At 41.4% G+C, this 17274-nt stretch overlaps 1 protein-coding gene across 4 annotated transcripts in view; it reads right to left on the reverse strand.

The window, feature by feature from the left end:
* The window catches only part of sash1a (SAM and SH3 domain containing 1a), a 164898-nt gene that overhangs the window by 82772 nt on the left and 64852 nt on the right, over nucleotides 1-17274 (reverse strand). The window lies entirely within an intron of this gene.

Raw genomic sequence — 17274 nt, forward strand, 5'->3', positions numbered from 1 at the left:
CACACACACACACACACACACACACACACACACACACACACACACACACACACACACACACACACACACACACACACACACACACACACACACACACACACACACACACACACACACACACACACACACACACACACACACACACACACAGCATGATAGCCCCACAGGGTCAGAGACCCCATTACCGCGACAGGTTCCAATCTTGTCCAATTCTGGCCAGCGTGGGCCCACAAAGCCCTGCATGGGGTTACACTCACCAAACAGGGGAATATATAAATTACCGGACTGCAGAGAGAAGATGGAAAAAGAGGGATAGCTTAGAGATCTGTGAGTGTTCGCTCACAGTGTGGAATATTACAGGCATAGTGTGTGCTTGCAGCATGGAATTATTGTGTATCATCCTTATGTACTTATACGCAGTGACATAAAAAGACCAAGCTGCAACCTGCACTCATGGTACCAGAGCGTACTTTCACATTTCACAAAGCGGGAATGTTCTCAGAGAGAAAGGACCGCATTGGTTGTTTGGTCAGACAGATTATGTTTGCAGTGTCAAAGCATGAAGCAGTCAGTGTCATCTTCTTTAAACCAACAAGACAGCAATCTTTTGCTAACCTTAACCATGGTTGCCATGTGACCATATGCTGTCGGATCAGAAAGTTTGCAGGAGCCTTTCTTTGAAAGCACTGACAATTGACCTACTTTGTTATTAAGGACTTGCTGTTGAAGAAACTGCATTGTAATGGTGTAATTACACACACCCTTCAGGTCATGGAAAGGCTTGGATCATTGCTGTCAGCTAGCCTCTGTGTGAAATATGGACACCTATCCCGAGCTTTTCCCTTCCCTCACTCCATCTCTGTTCCCCTTGGCTGCCTTTAATTACAGATAGAGGGATAATAGAACAGCAGAAGGCCGACCTGCGGGGAAATAAGAGCCACCAGTGGTGGTCACAGGAGCCAGCAGAGTGCTGGGATTAGGAATCCCATTTTCCCTGTGACCCTGTATGGGCAATATGGGCACATACCCCTAACCCCAACTCCCACAGACTTTCAGCCAAAAATGATTGATTGCCACGTCCTTACACGAGATGGAGGCTCGCTGGAGGCCAAGGGGCTGCACATATCGCCTGAGTTGGCTTACCGACAGGGTGAACAATGGGATTCTGTCAGCTATGACACCCTCACCCCTTATTCAAAGAGAATGAGACATAACAGGTGAGGAGTTGCAATAATTATAAAAGGCAATGTGACCCCCCCTGTTCATGTTAAGCCTTGTGTTATCCAGAGTGGTCTTTTCCTGTGGTTTCCCAAGGTTAATTGATGGGAAATAATGGATTGTTGGGGGTTTGCGGTGTTGGCTGGATGTTTCGTAACCAGCCCCGAAGCAACTCAGTGGCCCAGAAATTCCATTTAATAAAGATTAGCTCTCTTTCTCAGAGACCTCATTCTCCTTCTTAATTAAAAGATGAAGATAAAAAATTGGTGGGCTGCAAGTATCAGAAAATATCCCCAGGACTTCTTACACAAAACACAGCTCATCGCCCACATGAAAGGCTGGGGCTATGCATATTTCATGCACATCGGAAAAAAAGCTTGGATCAGTTCCTTTACTGAGAGCATTGGAAATATTCTTACTATAACTCCCTTCTCCTTGGGCTGTATAAATGTGTGCAGCATGGCGTGTGTAAGTCGGTATATACCCTCTGTGTGTAAGTGTATACCTGCGTATGCTAGTGTGTGTTTATGTATCTGCAGGGGGTCCGGTGGGCTTCACTAAGCATGATTGCACAGCAGGACTTAGTTCCTGTGTAAAGGAGAGCAACACAGTGGGGGAACACACATGTATCCACATATTACAACACTATGGGACCATTGTCCCAGCTTCATGTTATAGAATTCTTCTATTTTATCCACATTTCCTGGCGTTTTTATAGACCACGCTTATTGGAAAATTACACTTTGGTTAGTTAAACTATGTATCTAATAAAACCAGAGGGGATATTCCAATTTCTCTTTTAAAGTGAAGTGGAAATTAACGTAATAAAATGTAAACATGTGATTTTATTCACTTACAGCAATAAGGACTGCTGCTTTTAATCAGTGTCTGCAAATATAGTTGTGTGCATGTTCCAATATGCACACAACAGCATTCACAAATGTCAATCTTGTCACAGACGTGGTGCCTGATCAGTGATCACAGCTGTGCACGTTACAAACAATTCCGGAAATCCAAACCTTCGCCGATATCGGCATAACCAGCAGGCACAAAACAGGCCAAATAACAGTCCCCAATGGACTAACGGCAGCAGAGTTGTATATTGTTTTTTTTCGTTGTATTAAACACCATGGACTACAAATGACTACGGACTCTTACATGGATCGCGTCACAGCAAAGAGCACTTTTTAGCCTCTCAGCAGCTAACTCATAGGGAGTTATTGCCGCTACAGGGTGGTTAATGAAGGAAGTTGTACTGGACACACATTCAACGCTTGTTCCTTGATGTGGTATCTTTTGTCTTGGCCCTCAAACTCACAGTTATGGTCCATATTGGAAGTATGTAAAGCCCTGTGTGTCCGTGCAGTTGCAATTACTGCAGGGACCAGGCTCACTGAGTGCTTTTAGTTTTCTTGGGATGGCGACTGGCACCGTCCATAGAGAGAAAGGCTAGACAAAGGTAACCTTGTTTTCCTGGCGGAGTACATAACTCTTTGCGGGGCAGGGGAGCTGCAATCATGACGAAGATACTACTGAATGAGAACGAGCACACCTTGCCACTTGGTATCCTGGTTAGCAGATGTGTAAAGACACTCACTATGATATTCAGGAATAGCCTGCACATAGCATGTCTGCCCACAAAACTGATTAAGACTCCAGTTCCCCTTGCTTTTGGATTTGTGTGTAGTTTAGTGGTGTACACACACATGTCATTTTATATATATGTATAGCATGCAGTCATTTGTATACTCCATCCATCCAAGTCTGAACATCCTGTTGTCTGATAACTTTCATTTTGACTTTGGAATGTTCTCTGAGCCACAGTGCCACCTAGCACCCATTATGTAGGTTTAATTTAGCTCAGCAGGATGGTATGTACGGAAGCAGATGGACGCTCACTATAGATATTCAAGGGCAGCCCGGCTCCTCCAGCAGGTGGCTCTCCTCTCTCCCGGGGCAGCTAGCAATAAAACACGGAAGAACATCTGGTTTTCCAGTGTTGGTGTGTATGTGGAGAAGTGACACAAAACACACAGATACACACAGCTATATTTTATGGATCAGATTTCTACTTTCCCAGAGTGGCTCTCAAGCCCCAGCCCGCTCCCAGAGAGAGTAACTAACTTAATTTTAGATGCATCAAGCGGAGTAAATAAAGACGATGAAACTGCTGCACAAACAGCCTGCCCTTCATTTGATTAAGAGCACGAAAACAACCAGAACTGTGCTTCACTGTTTGGTTGCAGCAGGCTTGGGTTTGTTGAACTTTACGATGAATGTAAATCGGAGGGTTTGGAGGACTCTCTGAGCTGCTCCCCCCGAGAGCTGAAGAGCTTTTGGGAAAAACTTCAAAAAGGGCAGACGTGCAAGGCATTTTTTGTACATCAGTACACTCCTTCATGTATATATACATGTAATAACCTACACTTCAGACATGATGAGAAGATACCCTAAAACCCGAAGTAGCACTCTTATTTTTTTCCTTTTTTCAATCTATTTAAAGAAAAAAAAGAATCCACAGTGAGCAGTCCAACACCACGTTAATTCACGTAACATACAACAGGTTCAGAAAAGATAGGAACCCGTCTCACTACAATACATTTGCTCTTACCAGAGGCGTAGAGGATTATATTGAGACCCAATTCCCTGCTCAAATCCCACTAACTCCATGTTCATTATTCAAAAATAGAAACTCGTTAGCACAGTAAATATTATGACCTAATTTTGTTGAGATTGGGATTTGGAATGATTGGAAGTGTGTATGTACATGCTTGCACAAGCCCCATATGTGCATGAGAAGCTTAGAGGTCAGACATGTAAAGAAAAAAAAATGCCTAAAGCAGCACTATGCCAGAAACACTGTCTTTAAAAAAAAAAGCGATTCACTGGTCCGGATTCAACGTAATGTTCTAAATCCACAGTTTACCAAACACAATAACATTTCAAACAGCAAAATGAGAGCACGTTTGTTCGGATGTGTAATGTGTGGGCACAGAAGACTGACAGAGAAACACAATGTGTGCACGGGCATGTCTGCAAGTGTGACTGTTGCATGTATGTGCAAGTGCCGGCAGCGGTGTGTGTGAAAGTGTGTGGGCTTGTGTGTGTAGTAATGACAGTGTAGGCAGTAATGAGGCTGTGTGGTGCTGGATCCAAAGCAGAGGCATGCTGGGTACACCATATTGATCCGCTCCACCACTGGGAGAACTGGAGCTAGATAATGATGACTATCTGTGATCTTTCATTCTTGCCCTCTGTGTCTCCATCTCTCGTTTCTGTCCGTCTGCCTGTTCATCTCTCAGTTAAAACTATCTGAATCACATTGAACTGCCAAATACTCATACTCCCACTCCTTATGTTCTCAATCTTTTTCAGTCGCTCTATAGCAGATGTTATGCAGCGTTTTGGGAATATTCAATAATGAGGATTTTGATAAATACCTATTTCAGTAGAGACTATTGTATTTTTCCATGTTATAATTCTAAATATTGCCTCATATTTGGTCCCCAGTTGCATTAGCATCAGTTTTCAAATAGTTTATGTCGTCAAAGTATCAGACAGCTTTGTTTCAGCATCAGCCAGACTACTGGAAGTCTTTCTTTTAATTCCTCATAAGCATTCAGCAATTTCTGAATGTTTCCCCTTCCTCTCAGACAAATACACAAATTATTGCACGCATAAACAACTTTAACTCCATACCAAAAAGGGAAAAATAAAAAAAGTAGGAAAAATACGAAGGCCTTCAGCTAAGAAACACATAATCACACTATCGGGCAGCAAAAAGAAGAAATCCTGAAAGATATGAAGTCATGCCATCAAAGAATTCACTCTTCCAAATGATGCCATGTAGAGTAATAGATCTACAACATAACCTCCTGACTAGTGCTACCTTTATGTTGCTTATCGCCACAGTAAAGGTGCTTAAAGTTAAAGGTGACCTATCATGCAAAATGCACCTTTGTACGTCTGTTATACATGAATATGTGTCCCCGGTGTTCCAGGGAACTCACCAAGTGTCAGAAAACACAACCCTCTCTATTTTCCTCCATACCCAAATCTCTTAAAAAGGGGCTGCAACGGATCTGATACAGACTGATCCAGATTTGAACACTTCTATGACGTCACAGAAGTGGCGCTGCGGCTATTTGGCCAACTCCACCAATCAGGAGACAGCCACGGACATTGCCGTTCGAAAGCGCTGGAGACGCTGCAGTACATATGCCAGGCCTGTAGATGGTGCTGTTCTCACAGAATCAGCCCATGCAAAGACAGTGTTAAATTGAGCGAAATGAGGAATGGCTAAAATGCATGATCTGTTTGGTATTTTGAAAAATAAAAATTATAAATATGTCTTATATAGGTATGGTCCTACACTATATTATTCAAAAATAGCATGATAGGTCCACTTTAATTTTAGTGCTTGACTGCAGAAGTACAAAGAGTACATCTGAGAAAATGTGGACACGCATACAAATCTGTTGTACAATGATGAAAGCAATCACAGCTCCAGACAACTGAAGGGGACATATCCATTCATAGATTAAATCAAGTGACTACTAATCAATAAGCCAATTGAGAAAAGTTCAGCAATACTGGATCTAAAGGTGCTTTGAACCCGGGCAAAGAAATGGGCCTCTAATTCCACATAAAAGGTGCGTTTAATCTTGTCGCTCTCTTCAGAGACTACATTATTCAATCAGACACAGCGCCATGAATAACAGGCATAAGCTCGATGAGGAACCAGCACTGGTCATTTGTCATCCACATCTCAGGCCTGTTGACAACATGCTCAAACATCCTCCTCCCATTGGGCCACATCGCCACCCCCGACTGCTGTTCTAATGCTCTCATCATGTCCGCTTCATGGCTGGCTGGAGCCATCATTAATCGCCGGGCCTGAATGATGATTGGGTGAATAATGTGAATAATTGTTTGCTGGTAGCTAGTAATTGGGTGTTTCATGTGTCAGTCACATGTTGATCATAGCTGAACGGCTGTACACGCGTAGAGAATGTGCCAGCCTGGTTACATGACTTTTTTAATCAAGGTTTGACAAGTGGATGTTAAAGATGTCATAAGCAAATTGAAAAGGATGATTACAAAGAAAGAGATGGCAACATTGGGAAAGAGAATGATTATGATACCCTTATCCTTACTCATTGTACCCCGGCTCATAACCAAACACGCCGAAGCTGCTTTTAGTTTTTTAGCTCCCCACAAATGGAACAAACTTCCAGAAAACCTGAGGTCTTTACAAACGCTGAGTTCTTTAAAGTCGCGGCTAAAAACACTACTTGTTTTCCTCTGCTTACCCAGAAGTCTTTTAATTTGTTTTAGCACCTACCGTATTTACAATGTTGTTTTTAAACTGTCTCTTTTATGCATGGTTTCTATGAATCTGTTATTCCATTATGAGTATTTACTGTGTTCCTTTCTGTTGTCTTCTTTTTAAGTGTTAATGATGATGTCAAGCACTTTGAATTGCCTCTGTCTGAAAATGTGCTATATAAATAAACGTACCTTAAATAACCTATTTTTAAATACACAGGCAGTGGTCAGAGGCTGAGTGAGCTGTGCGTCGTTAATGTGTGGTAATGTATAAAATTCATGAGGAAAACTCCTTTCTCCAAAAACGTGCTACTCTCAAACTGTTATAATGATAATAAGTGATGATGACCAATCCAGATGTCCAGCAGTAAGTCAGCGCTACACATGTCTGCAGTCCAAAACACACAACCACACTCCCATATGCTGTTGATATATCGGAGGCTTATATTTCCATATGAGAAAGATTTAAAACAATGCACTCAAATGTCACACTACTTCTTACAGAGGCATTCTTTACTGGAACGGGACATATGTATTGTGGTAGCCAATGTTAAAGCAGTTTGTTCACCCAAATAACAATACAGCACATTTAGTTCTTCATTTATCTACAGTCGTATCTAGCCATGCAGTTTAGTTGTTGTGTCTCTGAGTGTACACCAACACAATGGAAGAGAATTCTTTCTTTTTTGTGGTGATCAAAGAGAGAACACGCTGTCAACAGTTTCTTCAGAGGGAAAAGGTTCCAATGGAAATTGTTGACAGTGAGTTCTGTGAAGTATCCAGAGACACCGCTGAACTTATTTCAAATGGAGTTTGAATATTTGAAGCTTCAAATGAATTTGGATCCGCATCTGATTCTTTAAGTTTTGTGAGCTGAACTTTTAAAAAATGAACAGTTATAAACTTTGGAAATCAACAACGTAACCTATTATTAACTTTGTCGAACAGATTTTCGAATTGATGCCAAAAGATATGATCAATTATGATGAACTGGGTCCTTACCGTTTCAACAAAAGAAAAGAAACAGCTTACCCAGGGCCATTATGCTTATTAACATTTCCACAATTAAAAGTTTACTCTCTGATTTACCCATGCAGGGAATATAGTATCTGAGATCACTTGGGCAGAAAATGGCAAATTAAAAGTGAACATTCTTATGCTAATATATTAATAATCTACCTGGATTTGTGTATGTGGGAATGTCTGCCAGCCCACACGCAGGCACGTGTGTGGGATGAAGTGTGTACGAGTGTGTGTGCCTGAAGCAGAGTGTGTCTGTAGTAGTATGTCCTTGGGGAGCGGAGCATGTTATTACAGGAAGTAATCTCATGAGGGAATGGAATATTCATGAGCTCCATGTTGCCCTTAAAACAAAGCTCGGTGCCTCTCCAAAAGTCTCAAACGGCCATCCATACGGATATAAAAGTGGATTGGCATTTAATAAAATGAAATATTCCACATGCATAAACATTAAGTACTTTATGAATGTCACTGAAGAGTTCCATTTCAAAATGAGGCTTCTACCATTTAAAAAAAAAAGAGGCATTTATCTTTGCAGAGCAACCCCTCGCATGAAAAGTAAAACCCACTACTGAATATCATTTGTCCTGAGGAAAATGAAATATAAACCAAGAATAACTGCAACCAATTTAAAATATTAAATTAAACCAAGACAGACTTATGTTTAAATTATTAAAATAAAAGCCCTCGATGTGTGCCTGTGTAAAAACCTTTTTTCAAAATTGAAAATGTATCCAGAGCCATAAGTAAAAATAAAGCTTTTATTGTTAGCAGCAGGCAGGAAGTAGATTTATTTATTATTTTGCGTTACTACCAAAAGCATCTCAGCCTTGGCAAGTCATGAAGAGACACAGAAAAATAGGAATGAATATGGCAGCTATTCTACGGAGAAGAATAACATATTCTAAACTATTCAGTTTTTTGTTTTTACATTCAATCTTCTCTCTCCTTCTCCCTCTCTCACATACGCAAACACCAACCAAAGGACCTCAGCAATTACCCCTGAAATAACCTCGTTGATTGATATCTCAATTACGCTCTGCCATTCTTGTGTGTTATCTTGTCTCACACACACTCCCCCCGTCCCCATTCTCAACTGCTCAATGGGTGCTCAGAGGAATGAGGTGACCTTGTTGTTGGGAAAAGAAAATTCTGTCTGTCTGGTGAATCTTCTTTCCACTGCCGTTTGTCTTTCCCGTTGCTTTGCATTTCTGTGATACTTTATTGATGTTCTCATTCGTTTCTATTTGCCTAAATGAGAGCTGAATTATAGAAGCTAGAAGACTATGTGAAAAGGAAATGAAGTTTCAGGAAGTCATTGTGTTTCATGGTTCAGGGAGCCACTAAGGGAAATTCGGCAGAAACATCCCTGTGTTTTCCTCATTGTGCTTTCGAAGGCAATGAGGCAAAGCGAAGTGCGCCAAAATGAGGTTCACGGAATCAGGTTAGTGGCATTGTGACAGCATCAGCAGACAAGGACACAATCACTCAGTGTTATGCTCACACGTAAGGTAATAACAAAAGGATAATGAAAACAATGATGCCCACGTTGTCGCCGTAGCTGCTGCTGCACATGTGTCTGGATGCCTGACAAAAGCAAACCTGGGCATGATAAGGAACAAGGATTTAAGGGATGTATTCTTACCTTAAGACATAGCAGGAGAGGAGTCACAGTGGGGATCCAAGCATGGACAAAAAGAGAAAAACACAGTCACGTTTAGTATAAACACCCAAATGTACACCCTTGGAGTTACTTGATCGTACTATATCATTAAGACAATTAAGCAATCATTACCAAAGCATTAACAATTAAGACTGTTTTGAATAAGTAATGGTGTTGGCTGCAAAGTATAAGCAGCTAATGATGCTTGAGATTGCTAATTGATTTAAGTTAACTGCAGCAATTACTCTGAAGTCAGGTGTGTCAATAGTCCAAAGCAAGAACTGCATTTTGAGCAGGAGTTCAGCGGCAGTTCAGTGTGTTAAAACTATTTTTGAAGCTTTTACTGTACCCACTGGTTTTGGTCCCTTCTTAAGCCGTGGGACAGCTGACAAGCGAAATACTCCCCACATGTTACTCCAATGTCTGGAACAGATTAAGATGAAGTGGCCAGACACTGCGTGAGTCAGTATCAGATATTTAATAAGGTATCGCTGTTTTTTAGTTTCACCGACATGCGTATGTCATCCAATCCACTCAGACAGCCAAATGACATCGCAAGCTACTGGTATCTCTTTACCGAAGTGAATGAAAATAAATGATATTCTCATGCGCTCTACGGAGGTAAATAGCTTGAGGCGTTTTCTCAGTTACAGCTAACAATTTCATGCTGTCAATGTGGGTAGGCCCATTCAAGGAAAACCTTTCATTTAATTGCCTCGCTCTACTTGTGCCACTCTTTATAGGAGCAGCCTCAGAAAGACCGATCACCAGGAGAAATATGACCTCCTGTTAGCAATAACATACTAAGTTATTACTGCCTGTCCACTGAAATGTCCTTTACAGCCTGCTGGCGGGAGCACAGGAGCTCTACAGTGGGACTTGGCTCAGCCCCCAGAATCGCACAGTCCAGGTTTCCAAGAATAAATATATTTCAAAAAAATATATATTGATTGTTTTTACCAAAATATATTTTTCTCCTGGGGATTTCAATGAGATAAAACCGCATCCGTCTTGAATTTTAGCCAAGACCAAAAACTGACAAACTATCTAACTCTACTTGGATGTTGTTTCTAACATGTATTTGGCTCTGGGAGCTTTGTTGGGCGAGAATGTGGGAACAAGCTGCTTTAAAGTGTGGGAGACATTCTGAGTTATGAGCCGTTTCACTGGCATTCTCCTGAGCTCACTGCAATATTTAACTGTTTCTCTACTCCGTGCTTTAATAAAACATGTATTGCAAAATATTTATATCACTTTTTTTCAATCAACGTTTTAAACTAAGTAGTAGAAAACTATATTTTGTGTTTCACTACATTTCAGACTTTTGTTAGTTGAACCTTCAAGCCAAAGATACATTTGCATTATCCTTACTTAAACTCTGCTATATATTGGAATAAATAAACGTTTGAACTATTCCTTTTTGGGTCTAGGAACGTACACAGGTCAAAACAAACACTTAAACATATTATTTAGCGAAAATGTATTTTCTTCACATGATAATGTGACAGCTGAAATTATGTACATTATTACAATCCCCATTACATTGAAATAAAGTAGTAAAGAAAATATTCAAATGTGTTGTATATTTATTGAATCACTGGCTCCATTTTCTCCACACCCACAGATTTAGTTAACACCGGTTTACAGCCACGCTCACTTCTCTTTTGTTTCATCAGACACACCTCGCAGTAAACCTCCCACACAACTTTCTCTCTCCTTCTTTGTGAGCCGGTTTGTCCCCCTTAGTCACTAATGATCTGCTGCGTTTTTGCTGACGGGAACAAAATACAGAAGAATAAATGTATCACCACTCTCAGTCTGTCATCCTCCTTAAACTCACATTTCAGTACTGGTGCCCTCGAGGCCCAAACTGTCTGCTAATAAATTCTCTGGCATTAACATAAAGAGCAAGCCGTGAGGTCAACTGTTCAGGCCTGTCTCTCCACCAGGACCCTCAGACCTGTCACAGTGTTGCCATGTTTTATGGCCTAAAACCCTTCCCCTCTCCAAACCCTACGTCACGCACGCACGCGCGCACGCACGCACGCACGCACGCACGCACGCACGCACGCACGCACGCACGCACGCACGCACACACACACACACACACACACACACACACACACACACACACACACACACACACACACACACACACACACACACACACACACACACACACACACACACACACACACACACACACACACACACACACACACACACACACACACACACACACACACACACACACACACACACACACACACACACACAATGTGACGGTGTGCCATTATAATAATATTCCTATTTAAATGCATGGACTGCTATTTTGCTAAATGCCCTTGTGTGTAGAGAGACTGTTCTGTGGACAGATGTGTAGATATGGTTTTTTTTCTCTATAAATTCCTCACAGGTCACAGTGGTGATGGTCTGGCAGGCTTTTCAGAGGTTACACACGCTGCATTTATAAAGTGGCTTTCCATGTCGCCATAGCAACAGCTGTCTGAGATATTTGAGTAGCAACCCTATTCTTATTTACAGACGGTACAATTTATCATTTAAAAACACACACATGTAAAGAAGGACAGTAGTTATTGAATCGAGTTATTTTCAGGCTCAACATTATGTTTTGCTGAAATGCTACAAAATATCTAGGGGAGAGTAAACATACGGCTGTCTGTCCACATGTAACACTGCTTCAAGTCTTTCTTATCAGGAATAGAAGTCACCATTATTGATATGGTTTCACTTATACATATCAAGCTGCAAACGCTGAACTCTTATTACATATGAAAGCAGCATTCAGATACAAAATGTTGGGCAACCGATAGAAAAAACGACTTTACTATTGGCCTTAGGGAGTATGTAAATAAAACATTTCTGCACTATGACATAGCCTTAAGTAAGGAATTCTTAGGACATGCTGTACATTTTGACAGCATAAAGCCAGAAGCTCCAAGGAGCGTTACAAACAGCTGAAATTCCCGGACACCACAGGAAAGCTGCACTTAGTTCATAGGTCGTGGACATCCATCAACAAGTGTATTTAACCTTACAATCTTTGGAATAATGGAACCATAAACCAGGCTTTGTGCCCTCGAGTGAGAAATTGTTAAGTGCTTTTTTCAACAATCGTGTGTGTCCTTCTCTCCAGGTTTCCACTGAGTTTTTCTGTTTTCGCTCCACAGGCCACCACAGCACCGTCCTATTTTCTGCTAAAGTCAGGAAGCAGGAAAGCTGAAGCTGAAGCACCGAGGAGGGTCAATTCAACAGGAAACATTACCTCCATATCAGTGACTGCACTCCGTCACTCATAACTGTGTGAGCTTGTTTAATCATAGCATCGCTGAAAAATACTGGTTTTATGTAGGCAAATCAGGCTTAGGAGACAAAAAGCAAAAAATATAGACATGCTGTGAATTTGCATTTCCACAATTAAATGCCTGCATAAACCCTAATGTCAAAATATTACAGCACACCAGGAAATGTGTCACAGCATGTGCGGTTCCCTGATGGGGTGGAGCACTCTGCCAGGACGTTCCCGCTGGGCATCTCTCACCTTTGCCCCCTGCGTATGACAGTCAAGGGCTAAACATATGGCGGTTCTGGCAGAAGCGGTGCTTGTGTAAGGGGGGGGGAAAGGGCAGCAGTGAGCGGCGTGCGACCACGGCCTCGCCCGGGGTCACGCTGCTCGCATGCTGTAACCTGCAGGGTGGTGCTGGGGGCTACACTGGGAAAGGGGGAGGTTCTGTTGTTTCTGGCACAGAGGGAGGGGCTACTGTCAGAATGACCTTCACACTTCAACACCCCGAGAAAACTGCTGCACCTCATGAGACGAATAGGCTGGAAAATAAAGGAGTGAACATGGGCTCACCTGAACATTACTTTTGTTTATGGTTTTCGGAGTCTGCAACGACTGAATAAAAAAAGAGCTGGAAAACCCTTTTTTCTGCTGGCAAAAAAGAAGTGGATGCATTTTCGAATGTGAGCAGAGCCTCCAATATAGTACTTATAAAAACAAGGTTTGCTTAGAGCCGTCGAGTAGAGACTCCCTCATGCATTTATATTCATCCCTGCTGTTTGAAGATACATGGTCGACATGGAAACTACATTTGCCCTAACACGTTGAATCTATATAATTTAGATGAGATTGTCTTTTCCGTTACAGTCTCATGTCATACGATTGACCTAAAAACATTCCTCCCGTGTGCAGCTGGGCTGTCATATACAACCACAGATTTACACATCTGACTTTTACATGACTTTTTCATGCCGACTGACTCTGACAATTAACCTCCGGGTCAGAGAGAACACCTGAGGCAAAAGCAGGGAAGCTCTCCAGCGAAACAGGATACGTGTACACACTTCCTCTGCTCTGCTCTGTGGAAACATCTAACCATCCATCATCATCTCACACTCGCTCTGCTCCGACAGGTGATGGATGTGTGTGGAACTTTTGCATCGGTGCCGAGGTGTGACAGTGAGCGCGGATAGTGTGAATGTAAATGAAACATGGAGTGTGTGTTTGCTTGTTTGTATGCATGTGTGTGTGTGTGTGTGTGTATGTGTTGGCTGTCTATGAAAGAGAAATCTGCCCGGGTGCTGGTTTATCCTATTAAGGTTTTAACACAGCTTTTTGTCCTTCAAGGTCTTAAATGTCTCCCAGCGAAGGTTTTAAAATGCCAGCCACATCAACAAACAATTACATTTATCCCAAGGTTACAACTCTGCTGTCATAACTACTACAACACACTCTTAGAAGAACTTACAGAAGACCTGCAATCCTGAAAATAACAATACTCCAGACAGACTCATTCTCACATGATTACCTTTGGTTTCAACAGCACTAGCTGAATAATTAGCTGTGTTTTATTCCAGTTCAGCATTGAGATCTGAGATAAAGAAGACTTGCGATGAAGTGGAGGAAGACAAGGCCCGTCATGTTCAGCATGTCACAGTGACGCATCAAAGAAGAAGCGTCGGAATAAAAACCTCATGTTATCAAACGGTATCGGCACAGAACCGCCACCCCAGCCAGTCTGCAGCTGACGCATAGCGGCTTCTTGCACATAAAAGAGTGCTCACTTCAACATGTATGTACACATATTTTAATACTAGAGCACCTATTTGATAGCAGATCCAACTACTGTCATCACATCTTGGATCTGTGAGATTTCATCTGACTCACTGTGAACATGTCTTAAAAATAGCTTCTCCCTATTTGATTGAAGCCAGGCATGAGGGTTTCGGGTGGAAAAATATCCAAAATAAGACTTCAGTGCAATAAAGAACAACCAGAATTGTCAAATAACAACCCAAGCCATCAGTCTTGCAGAAACAAACAAATATAGTCAGTGTTTGTGTAGTTATTTTTAAACCACACTAAAACTTTGCTGGCACATGCACCAGTGGAACTGAAATGTGCTTTTTTGGATACCCCAGTAACATCAACATAATGGTGAAAAAGAACCTAAGATGCTAATGATAACATGTCTGACAAGTCCGGGAACAGATCCTTTCTCTCGGCCAAGAATGTTGGACAAGTGTGAGACAGGCTGGCAGCTCTGATTCAGGAGAAGCGCCTGCAGCCTTTCCTTGAATTGCAAGCGACTGAAATCAGTTCAGTCATAAAGTGAAGGCCGTGATCAATCAGTCTTACGGGGATGCTTGTTACCCACTGCACTGAAGCGAGAAATATTATTTCATTGCCTTATCAAAGCAGGGAAGAATCACATTGAATCACACACCGAGGTAATAACATCGTCAAACAAGGGGGTGATATTAACAACACAAACTCTAATTAAAACTGCCCGACACATTCATCAAGCTGTCACAGTGTAATGGATGAAGTGCGTGCACTGCAGCGGTCAAAGGCCTCAGTTGACCTAAAGCGTCCGCATGGAGCAAGCTCTGAGACCTGTCATCTATTTGAAGAGTGGACTCAGCAGCCGCCAAAGCCCTGAGACTGTTTTAGGTCAACTGTACTGTCGATAGCAGGGATATAAAAGATCAACATGAGAGGATGATAAGATATGACGGGTTGTGGTTAACAGAGTAGTTAACACTTCCTCAGAGCCAAAACATGCCTTATCTACATCTTTCCCTATCTAAGAAAAAGCTTGGCAAAAAAACAAACATTAATTTGTATCCAATTTCATTTCCTGTTGAGATGAGACTGCAATTCAGTGGTACAAAGAATTCCTAAGCAACACACATCTTGATTTCTTTGAATCTAACGCAGCTCTTTCTTTTCTTTCTCTACTCTTGAGCAAGGTTATTTGTCTTCCAATCATGTACAATATTCTCCCTGCCTTACTGGTAGACACAAATCAATATAATACAGTCACAGTGATTCTGCATTTTTCTAAATGTACTTTTGTGCTTGGATTTCTCCAGAAGGCAACAAGTTAGACAAGCTTAGATATGGCTTTGCAACAGTAAATACTGACAGACATGTGACCTTAAGACATGACTAGTAGGCTACTGTATATCCCAGTAGGTTCTATACTCTCTTGTTGTAGCCTTACAGTACATAGCTTGGAAATTGGAATTCAGAGGCACATAACAGGACCACAGATGAAGGGAGTCATTAAAACTCTATTTAGCCAAGTCTGAAATGAGACGTCCACTTAGTGACACACATCGATACGATCCCATTCCATTAGGAGGGCAATTACATACCAATGTTTGATTTATGTGACACTGCTAGGGATATTGGTGTACGAGCACATGAACACACTGCATCTGTACTGAAGAAAAAAAAGGCAACATTTTGGAGCGTGTTTAAACAGTTGAGCAATTAGTGTTACAGTGTTTAGACTGTATCAGCCTCAGTGTGTTTGTCTTTAATGCTGAGTAATGTGATGTGGTTTGTGATTCACCTGGCTCCTGGAGGTCTACATGCCTTTGTGTGCATGTCTACATCTGACATCTTGGATCACAGACAGTACAGTCAGAGCATCTGAAAGCCAAGTTCAGGTTTATAGGATATAAAGTGGATTTTACATCAGCTTGCAATGGGAGCAGTGCAGTGATCAGGTGACTTGAGGTGCTTTTGATGTGTCCTTGTGATCCTGCAGAATGTGTTTTTTTTTCCATGCACAATAGTTCAGAATCACAAATGTTAATTGTACATAATGAATGCTTACCAACTTGCTAAGATGGAATATGATGGCAAGCAAAATGGTAAATAGAAAACTGCAGATCTTTATCTCTAGACAGTTAGAAAACAGAGAACCTTCAACCGAGCTGGTCATTTAGCTTTTGATGAGCTTTTCTGAGCATGTGTGTGTGAGTGACAGAGATATACATATACACCATGGATCTGACTAGTACAGAAGGCATCAAATGCCTTAAACCTTTGACTCTCTCTGAAAGTCTGTGCTGATCGTTGACATACAACGCTGTGGTTATTAGATTGGACTGCTGTAAAAACTGCTTGGCAAGAGTCAGTAGTGCATTCTGGGACATTATGAGCTGAGTGAACATAAGGGAGAAAGAAATTAAAACCATTCAGAACTTTTAAAAGTTTATTTATGGACTCTGTATTTCCTTCTTCCATTTCCTCCATGCTATAAAAACATTTATTGCCATAAGTTGATCGTCAAAGCGCTGCACAAAGCATTTTCCAATTTTCCGGCTGGCCCACTTAAGCATGTCAAGTGGAGCAAGTCTTGAGAGATAGAACAACTTTTAGACTCATTTGCACTGCATGCTCAAGTTTTAGAAATAATTCCCAAACTTACGATCTCTAGTCCTGATGAATATTTCATTCCTGTGCCTCTTACGGAGCATTTTGCGCTCAGTTCAAAGCTCTGATCTTTGGGGTTGATGTTGATGACTAAAGAGTTTCCTCAGAAGAGAAAATGCTACATGTCAAGGATACAAAAATCACTTACAAAGGGAATATATGATTACAAAGAATGACAAGTTACACCCTTTAAATGCAAGACACGATTTGCAGAAATGTAATTTCCTATCAAATAAATTAAAATATGTTTTTTACTACATTATGTGAAAAACCATTAGATTCAAAACCACTG

This window comes from Notothenia rossii (genome assembly GCF_949606895.1).
Source record: "Notothenia rossii genome assembly, chromosome: 8".
NCBI lineage: Eukaryota > Metazoa > Chordata > Actinopteri > Perciformes > Nototheniidae > Notothenia > Notothenia rossii.